General features: G+C 42.0%; 1 pseudogene; it reads left to right on the top strand.

Annotated features, from left to right (window-relative positions):
• Positions 1-488: 488 nt before the first annotated feature.
• LOC113893246 lies at positions 489-2,085 on the top strand (annotated as a pseudogene).
• The last annotated feature ends 8,857 nt before the right edge of the window (positions 2,086-10,942 follow it).

Raw genomic sequence — 10,942 nt, forward strand, 5'->3', positions numbered from 1 at the left:
TGATTAGGCTGCTACAGCTTTAGATATATTGATAGAATTATGCTTTCCTGAAACTACACCAGGTTATTTGCTACTTCTAATAAGGCTGATCGCATCCATTACACTTTGACTTTTCCTTATTTCACTTGTGGTACACAATCTTTTGAGTACATTATCCTACTGTTACTATTTTGCAGGTTAACTGCAACCTGAAGAAATGCAATGGCTTCCTAGTTGGTCCTTCTGCCTTTCATTTCTCCTCCAATCTTTCCTGTACACACAGTTGTCAAATCAGTTATCTTAAAATCTGTTTCAAACATCCTACAACATAGGAGAAAATACTTGCAACTCATATATCTGATAAGGGTCTAGTATCTGGACTATATAAAGAACTCTTAGAGCTCACCAACAAAAAGACAAACAATCCAATTAAAAAACGGGTAAAGCTCGGCCTCCCCGGCGCGGCGCACTCCCCGCCGGCCGCAGCCTGACACGCCGCGCGGCGCCCCCAGTCTCTCCGGCCGTCTCCCCCAGGCATGGCCCAGGGCCTCGCCTCACTATGGCAGCAGCACGGCACAGCACCCTCGACTTCATGCTCGGCGCCAAAGCTGATGGTGAGACCATTCTGAAAGGCCTCCAGTCCATTTTCCAGGAGCAGGGGATGACGAAGTCAGTGCACACCTGGCAGGACCATGGCTATTTAGCGACGTACATAAACAAAAACGGCAGCTTTGCCAATTTGAGAATCTACCCGCATGGATTGGTGTTGCTGGATCTTCAGAGCTACGACGGCGACGCACAAGGCAAAGAAGTCGATAGTCTTTTGAACAAAGTAGAAGAAAGAATGAAAGAATTGAGTCAGGACAGTACTGAGCGGGTAAAGCGATTACCACCCATAGTTCGAGGAGGGGCCATTGACAGATACTGGCCCACTGCGGATGGTCGCCTGGTTGAGTACGACATAGATAAAGTGGTGTATGACGAAGACTCACCTTACCAGAACATTAAAATTTTACTCTCAAAGCAATTTGGGAATATTATCATCCTCAGTGGGGATGTTAATTTGGTGGAAAGTGATTTAGCGTATACCCGGGCCATCATGGGCAGTGGCAAAGAAGATTACAGTGGCAAAGATGTACTAATTCTGGGAGGTGGAGATGGGGGCATATTATGTGAAATAGTCAAACTGAAACCAAAGATGGTGACTATGGTAGAGATTGACCAAATGGTGATTGACGGATGTAAGAAATACATGTGAAAAACGTGTGGTGATGTCTTAGACAATCTTAAAGGAGACTGCTATCAGGTTCTTTTTTTTTTTGCTATCAGGTTCTAATAGAAGACTGTATTCCAGTACTGAAGAGGTACGCCAAAGAAAGGAGAGAGTTTGATTATGTGATTAATGATTTGACAGCTGTTCCAATCTCCACATCTCTGGAAGAAGATTCCACATGGGAGTTTCTCAGACTGATTCTTGACCTCTCAATTAAAGTATTGAAACAGGATGGGAAATACTTTACACAGGGAAACTGTGTCAATTTGACAGAAGCCCTGTCGCTCTATGAAGAACAGCTGGGGTGCCTGTATTGTCCTGTGGAATTCTCGAAGGAGATCGTCTGTGTCCCTTCGTACTTGGAATTGTGGGTATTTTACACTGTTTGGAAGAAAGCTAAACCTTGAAAATCAGTGTCCCCGAGTCACGTGTGCTGCAAATAGCCTTCCTGACCTTTCTATGCTGTACGTGAAATCGAAACAAGTCAGGCAATTGATTGTGAATTCCTTCATGTTTCCTGTTTTTAATTATTTTTTTAATTTAAAAATCAAATGGAAAAATGTATATTTTGATGAACTAGGATGATTAGACAGCACAGTGAAGGCTGCTAAATGCACTGAACCCCTAGAATGTGATTTTTGTTTTTGTTTCTGTTTTTCTGTGTGGACTTTTTCTTGTTTGTTTGTTTTGTTTTCATTTTGGTAGACTTTGAATTTGAATTTGGTTGTTTGGAGGAGTGAACATCATTGTTTTCTTCTGGAGGGGAGTTCTTCATGGAGTTTCTTTCCCACCCAAATTGATATAGATATTAAAATTTGGTGCTTATGAGGAAAGACTTTAAAAATGATTAGCAACGATTCAATTAAAGTTACAAATCAGAAAAAAAAACCAAAAACGGGTAAATGTCTTAAATCAGTTCAGTTCAGTTCAGTCACTCAGTCATGTACAAATCTTTGCAACCCCATGAACTGCAGCATGCCAGGCCTCCCTGTCCATCACCAACTCACAGAGCCTACTCAAACTCATGTCCATTGAGTCCGTGATGCCATCCAACCATCTCATCCTCTGTCATCCCCTTCTCCTCCCGGCTTCAATCTTTCCAGGATCAGAGTCTCTTCAAATGAGTCAGCTCTTCACATCAGGTGGCCAAAGGACTGGAGTTTCAGCCTCAACATCAGTCCTTCCAATGAAGACCCAGGACTGATCTCCTTTAGGAGGGACTGATTGGATATCCTTACAGTCCAAGGGACTCTCAAGAGTCTTCTCCAACACCACAGTTCAAAAGCATCAATTCTTCAGTGCTCAGCTTTATTTATGGTACAACTCTCACATCCACACATGACTACTGGAAAAACCATAGCCTTGACTAGACCTTTGTTGGCAAAGTAATGTCTCTGCTTTTTATATGCTGTCTAGGTTGGTCATAACTTTCCTTCCAAGGAGCTAGTGTCTTTTAATTTCATGGCTGCTGTCACCATCTGCAGTGATTTTGGAGCCCAAGAAAATAAAGTCTGTCATTGTTTCCACTGTTTTCCCATCTATTTCCCATGAAGTAGTGGGACCGGATGCCATGATCTTAGTTTTCTGAATGTTGAGCTTTAAATCAACTTTTTCAGTCTCCTCTTTCACTTTCATCAAGAGGCTCTTTAGTTTTTCTTCAATTTCTGCCATAAGGGTGGTGTCATCTGCATATCTGAGGTTATTGATATTTCTCCTGGCAATCTTGATTCCAGCTTGTGCTTCTTCCAGCCCAGCTTTTCTCATGATGTACTCTGCGTATAAGTTCAATAAGCAGGGTGACAACATACAGCCTTGACGTACTCCTTTCCCAATTTGGAACCAGTCTGTTGTTCCATGTCCAGTTCTAACTGTTGCTTCCTGACCTGCATACATGTTTCTCAAGAGGCAGGTCTGCTATTCCCATCTCTTTAAGAATTTTCCACAGTTTATTGTGATCCACACAGTCAAAGGCTTTGGCATAGTCAATAAAGCAGAAATAGATGTTTTTTCTGGAACTGTCTTGGTTTTTCAATGAACCAACAGATATTGGCAATTTGATCTCTGGTTCCTCTGCCTTTTCTAAATCCAGCTTGAACATCAGGAAGTTCATGGTTCACGTACTGCTAAAGCCTGGCTTGGAGAATTTTGAGCATTATTTTGCTAGCGTGTGAGATGAGTTCAATTGTGTCATAGTTTGAGCATTCTTTGGCATTGCCTTTCTTTGGGATTGGAATTAAAACTGACCTTTTCCAGTCCTGTGGCCACTGCTGAGTTTTCCAAATTTGCTGGCATATTGAGTGTAGCACTTTCACAGCATCATCTTTCAGGATTTGAAATAGCTCCACTGGAATTCTATCACCTCCACTAGCTTTGTTTGTAGTGATGCTTCCTAAGGCCCACTTGACTTCACATTCCAGGATGTCTGGCTCTAGGTGAGCGATCACACCATTATGATTATCTGGGTCATGAGGAAATTTTTTGTACAGTTATTCTGTGTATTCTTGCCACCTCTTCTTAATATCTTCTGCTTCTGTTAGGTCCATACCATTTCTGTCCTTTATTGAGCCCATCTTTGCATGAAATGTTCCCTTGGTATCTCTAATTTTCTTGAAGAGATCTCTAGTCTTTCCCATCCTATTGTTCTCCTCTATTTGCATTGATCACTGAGGAAGGCTTTCTTATCTCTCCTTGCTATTTTTTGGAACTCTGGATTCAAATTGGTATATCTTTCCTTTTCACTTCTTTTCTTTTCTCAGCTATTTTTAAAGCCTCCTCAGACAGCCATTTTGCTTTTTTGCACTTCTTTTTCTTGGGGATGGTCTTGATCCCTGTCTCCTGTACAATGTCATGAACCTACGTCCATAGTTCATCAGGCACTCTGTCTATCAGATCAGTCCCTTAAATCTATTTCTCACTTCCCCTGTGTAATCATAAGGGATTTGATTTAGGTCATACCTGAATGGTCTAGTGGTTTTCCCTACTTTCTTCAATTTAAATCTGAATTTGGCAATAAGGAGTTCATGATCTGAGCCAGTCAGCTCCCAGTCTTGTTTTTGCTGACTGTATAGAGCTTCTCCATTTTTGGCTGCAAAGAATATAATCAATCTGCTTTTGGTATTGACCATCTGGTGATGTCCATGTGTATAACCTTCTCTTGTATTGTTGGAAGAGGGTATTTGCTATTACCACTGCGTTTTCTTGGCAAAACTCTATTAACCTTTGCCCTGCTTCATTCTGTACTCCAATGTCAAATTTGCCCGTTACTCCAGGTGTTTTTTGACTTCCTACTTTTGCATTCCAGCCCCCTGCAATGAAAAGGACATCTTTTTTGGGTGTTAGTTCTAAAAGGTCTTGTATGTCTTCATAGACCCGTTCAACTTTAGCTTCTTCAGTGTTACTGGTCAGGGTATAGACTTGCATTACCATGATATTGAATAGTTTGCCTTGGAAACGAACAGAAATCATTCTGTTGTTTTGAGATTGCATCCAAATACTGCATTTTGGATTCTTGTTGACTATGATGGCTACTCCATTTCTTCTAAGGGATTCCTGCCCACAGTAGTGGATGTAATGGTCATCTGAGTTAAATTCACCCATTCCAGTCCATTTTAGTTCGCTGATTCCTAGAATGTCAATGTTCACTCTTGCCATCTCTTGTTTGACCACTTCCAATTTGCTTTGATTCATGGACCTGACATTCCAGGTTCCTATGCAATATTGCTCTTTACAGTATTGGACCTTGCTTCTACCACCTGTCGCATCCACAACTGGGTATTGTTTTTGCTTTGGCTCCGTCCCTTCATTCTTTCTGGAGTTACTTCTCCACTGATCTCCAGTGACATATTGGGCACCTACTGACCTGGGGAGTTCATCTTTCAGTGTCCTATCTTTTTGCCTTTTCATACTGTTCATGGGATTCTCAAGGTAAGAATACTGAAGCGGTTTGCCATTCCCTTCTCCAGTGGACCACACTTTGTCAGAACTCTCCACCATGACTTGACCATCTTGGGTGGCCCTACACGACATGGCTTAGTTTCATTGAGTTAGACAAGGCTGTGGGCCATGTGAACAGATTGGCTAGTTTTCTGTGATTGTATTTTCAGTCCGTCTGCCCTCTGATGTCTCCTCTCAGTGCTTACGGTCTTACTGGGGTTTCTCTTACCTTGGACGTGGGGTATCTCTTCATGGCTGCTCCAGCAAAGCACAGCCGCTGTTCCTTACCTCGGACGTAGGGTACATTTCTATAAAATTATCCAAATGGCCAACAAACACATGAAAAGATGCTCAGAGCCTTAGTCATTAGGAAAATGCAAATCAAAATCACAATGAAACACCACTTCATGGATTTCCCTGTCGGTCCAGTGGTTAAAATTTTGCTCTTCCATTTCAAGAGGTACAGGTTTAATCCCTGGTGAGGGAACTAAGATCCCACAAGACTCACAGTGTGCCCCCCAACTCATATGGCTATTAAAAAAGTGAGGGTGCGTCTCCAAAATGTGAGTGGTACTACTCCAAATTATGCAACATAGTGGGATTGTCTCCAGCCTCTTTTTCAGTTTTAATTTTCTCTATGACACTTATCACTACCTAACCTCCTATATAGTTTACTTATTTCTTTGGTTATTGTCTGCTCCTGCTCCCTAACTTGAATGCAAGTTTCATGAATTCAAGGAATGCTTGTTTTTTTGTATTCCAGAATGAATGGCAGGTCCACGGATGGCATTCAATAAATGTTTGCTGAATGAGTGAATAAATAGAAAGAAACATTTACAAACATAGTTATTCATGATTAGAGCCATACTTTTTTAGTGAATAAAATGGAATCATACCACAGAAATTCCTCTGCATTTTTGTTTCCTTTTGGCAGCACTGAGCAGCACGTGGGATCCGTGACCAGAAATGGAATCTGATTTCCCTGTAGACGAAGCTCAGAGTCTTAACCACTGGCCCACCATGGAAGTCCCCCTCTACAACTTATGTTTGTCCTTTAACATGCCATTGGCATTTCTCTAGGTAAATGCAATAGCTCTAACATACTTTTTTTATGAACTGCATATTATTTCACAGTCCTGGTATACAATAATTTGTTCAGCTATTCTCCTATTGACAGAATAATTTTTTCACCATTATAAACAATTTAGCAATAAGCCTTCTTATGTATGTATCATTGTGTGCTGGCAGTGTTTTTAATTCTCTAGGAAAGGATGTGTCCAAGCTTAATTTTAAAGGATATTGCCCTAATACTTCCCAAAGAGCATAACAGTCCCAACTCGCACAATCATCTGGTTCCACTACATCAGCTATCTAGGTTTGCATTCATGGTATTTCACAATCTGGCCACAAGGTACCTTTCCAGTTTCATCTCCGACCTCTCTCTTATTTCTTTATTAGAATCTTCTGTCCCATGAAATAAACCCCTCAAAGATTTACACAATCATGAAGACACTATATTAGTGAAATAAACCGCATACAAGGACAAATATTATACGATTTCATTTATATAAGATACTGCTGCTGCTGCTGCTGCTAAGTCGCTTCAGTCGTGTCCGACTCTGTGCGACCCCAGAGACGGCAGCTCTCCAGGCTCCGCTGTCCCTGGGATTCTCCAGGCAAGAACACTGGAGTGGGTTGCCACTTCCTTCTCCAATGCATGAAAGTGAAAAGTGAAAGTGAAGTCACTCAGTCGTGTCCAACTCCTATCGACCCCATGGACTGCAGCCTACCAGGCTCCTCCATCCATGGGATTTGCCAGGCAAGAGTACTGGAGTGGGGTGCCATTGCCTTCTCTGATATAAGATACTAGAATAATCAAATTCATAGAGACAGAAAGTAGAACAGTGGTTACCAAAGGCTGGGGTGGGAGAATGACAGAGAATGAAGAATCATTGTTTATGGCTAAGGAATTTCAGTTTGTGATAATAAAAATTCTGGAGATGGAGAGTGGTGATGGTTGTGTAACAGTATGAATATACTTAATGCCACTCAACTTGAACCATTTAAAAATGGTTAAGATGGCAAATTTTACATTATGAATAAAAATAAACTATTTTCATGTATTTTACAATTTAAAAATAATTAATTTATTTGGCTTCACTGGGTCTTAGCTGCTGCACTCAGGCGTCATTGCTCCATGGCATGTGAGATCTTACTTACCCAGCCAGAGATCAAACCCATATCCCCTGCATTTGAAGGTAGATTCTTAACCACTGGACTGCCAAAGAAGTCCCCTATTTTAAAATTTAAAAAAGTAAAAAAAAATTTCTTACACGTCTTAGCCTCTATCCCTTAATTCACACTAAACCCTACTTATCACTCCATCAATGCATAAATGAATCAAGTCCTAACTCAACAGCTCCTTTTCTCCTGAACTCTCACCTGAAAACCTCACCCCCAAATCCTGAACACCTCACTGAAACTCTCCTGAAGACCTCAACCCCAAATCCCTAGGGATCACTTCCTTCTCAATATCTGTGCTCCTTCAGTTCAGTTCAGTTGCTCAGTTGTGTCCAACTCTTTTCGACCCCATGGACTGCAACACTCGAGGCCTTCCTGTCCATCACCAACTCCCGGAGCCTACTCAAACTCATGTCCATTGAGTCCATGATGCCATCCAACCATCTCATCCTCTGTCGTCCCCTTCTCCTCCTGCCTTCAATCTTTCCCAGCATCAGGGTCTTTTCAAATGAGTCAGTTCTTAGCATCAGGTGGCCAAAGGATTGGAGTTTCAGCTTCAACATCAGTCCTTACAATGAATAATCAGGATTGATTTTCTTTAGGATGGGCTGGTTGGATCTCTTTGCATTCCAAGGGACTCTCAAGAGTCTTCTCCACTACCACAGTTCAAAAGCATCAATTCTTGGGCGCTCAGCTTTCTTTATAGTCCAACTCTCACATCCATACATGACTACTAGAAAAACCATAGTCTTGACTAGACGGACTTTTGTTGGCAAGGTAATGTCTCTGCTTTTTAATATGCTATCTAGGTTGTTCATAGCTTTCCTTCCAAGGAGTAAGCGTCTTTTAATTTCATGGCTGCAGTCACCATCTGCAGTGATTTTGGAGCCCAAAAATATAAAGTCAGTCACTGTTTCCACTGTTTCCCCATCTATTTGCCATGAAGTGATGGGATCAGATGCCATGGTCTTCGTTTTCTGAATGTTGAGCTTTAAGCCAACTTTTTCACTCTCTTCTTTCACTTTCATCAAGAGGCTCTTTAGTTTTTCTTCAATTTCTGCCATAAGGGTGGTTTCATCTGCATATCTGAGGTTATTGATATTTTTCCTGGCAATCTTGATTTCAGCTTGTGCTTCTTCCAGCAGCATTTAATTGTAAACTCCCCTTTGACCTTGCTCATTCAACCTTGTTTTTTGCATTTTCACAAATATTCATTCTATTCGGTAAACACGGAATATTTACCATTTGAAGACTAGATGCTAAGGAAACAAAATGAATGGGACAAACCACTGCCTTAGATGGCAAGTCTGGTGAGTAAGATTGATGTATTACAATATGGGGGCTTCCCTGGTGGCACAAATGGTAAAGAATCTCTCTGCAATGCCAAAGACCGAGGTTCAATCCTGAGTTGGGACAATCCCCTGAAGAAGGGAATGTCAACCCACTCCAGTTACTCTTGACTAGAGAATTGGTTCCATGGACAAAGTGGCCTGGCAGGCTACAGTCCATGGGTCGCAAAGAGTTGGACTCACTGAGCGACTAACATACACACACACACACACACACACACACACGCATGCATTACAACATGACTATGACCAGAGCCAAGGATGGCGGCAAGGAGGAAGTGTCTAACTTCACCTAGGAATATCATGCAAGGCTATGTGGGGAGAGGATGTTGATTTTGCCCTTTAAAAACATACAATAGCTTACTTTTCTCCTTTTAAAATAGCACCCACACATTTTAGGACACCTAGAAAACATGGAGCAATGGCACCCCACTCCAGTACTCTTGCCTGGAAAATCCCATGGACGGAGGAGCCTGGAAGGCTGCAGTCCATGGGGTCGCTGAGGGTCGGACACGACTGAGTAACTTCACTTTCACTTTTTCATGCATTGGAGAAGGAAGTGGCAACCCACTCCAGTGTTCTTGCCTGGAGAATCCCAGGGATGGGGGAGCCTCGTAGGCTGCCATCTATGGGGTCACACAGAGTCGGACACGACTGAAGCGACTTAGCAGCAGCAGCATACATGATTTTATATGCATATATATAGAGAGAGTGTGGGGGCGGGCAACATGCATTTTCCACTTGATTAGTTCTTAAAGGTTTTCCAGGTAAAGAGGAGAGGAAGCAGGAACAGCAATGACCACGAAGTTCTATGACCATAGAACTTTAACACTATGTTGGACCCTAAAAAGCTCTGGTCTGAGCCATTTTACAAAGTGGCAGCTATAGTCCAGAGATGATACAAGGACTTTATTAAGACAAAGTCACTGACGAGAACTAATGACTCGCATCCAGCCAGGTAGGTGTCTTCCCTCTGCAGCACAGTTACTCAAGAGGCTGGAGAGCTAAGAATCAGCCATTTTCTGCAACAATGTCTAACTGTTAAAATTTGTCAGTTACTCCACAAAGAAAGAGGAGTCAGCCACCTCCCACAAACCAACCACATCACATATTTTTCCTCTTGGTCCCTAGAGAACATCTGGCACTGGTATAGGCTACTTTAGGTAGGACTAGGCTACAAGAAAGGCTGTATCACAGGTCAGAGGAGTGGATCGTGGATAAGAACACGGTTTTAGAACCAGACCCCCTGTGCTTGAATGCACTGTTTAGTCACTCATTTGTGTCCATCTCTTTGCGACCCCATGAACTGTAGCCCACAAGGCTCCTCTGTCCATGGGATGTCCCAGGCAAGAATTCTGGAGTAGGTTTCCATTTCCTTCTCCAGGGGATCTTCCTGACCTAGGGATTGAACCCGTTACTCCTGCATTGCAGGCAGACTCTGTACCACTGAGCCATCAGGGAAGCCCCTGATCAAATGTATGGCTACCAATTAATAGTTGTATGGCCTTAAGTAAATTACTTAACTGCTCCGAGCTCCACTTCTCTCATCTGTAAAATGGGAGTAGTAACCATCTACTTTATACGTTTTTTAAAAAATATATTAAATAACATAGTTAAAGATGTAGATGTACCTGGTACATAGTCAGTAAATGTTACTAATATCATTAAACTGCCAAGCCAAAGACTATCTTGTGATTTCAGGCACAATGCTAAATGTTTGAATGACTCCACATGGAAATAGATAAAGGCTAAACCTTTGCTTCTCCCAGATTTGGGGCTTGTCTCCTGGGACATTACCAGAAAATCAGACACCTTCCTTCATAGCATATGTTAGCTCTGTAGTTTGTTTTGTATTGCTTTATACTTTTCTCTTGGAGAAGGAAATGGAAACCCACTCCAGTGTTCTTGCCTGGAGAATACCAGGGACAGGGGAGCCTGGTGGGCTGCTGTCTATGCGGTCGCCCAGAGTCTGACATGACTGAAGCGACTTAACAGCAGCAGCATACTTTCCTCTTAGGCACTCTGATTCTGCTCTGAAATTTTTAGAAAAACTCCTGGGTTTGGATACTCTTTTTGGAGAGCTACTAAAGACATAACTGTTAGAGATGAATTTTAAAAAACCAAACCCACAAAAACCTTTAGGGACAATATAAGGCAATAAGGGCTT

Source organism: Bos indicus x Bos taurus, chromosome 5 (assembly GCF_003369695.1).
Source record: "Bos indicus x Bos taurus breed Angus x Brahman F1 hybrid chromosome 5, Bos_hybrid_MaternalHap_v2.0, whole genome shotgun sequence".
NCBI classification, from domain to species: domain Eukaryota; kingdom Metazoa; phylum Chordata; class Mammalia; order Artiodactyla; family Bovidae; genus Bos; species Bos indicus x Bos taurus.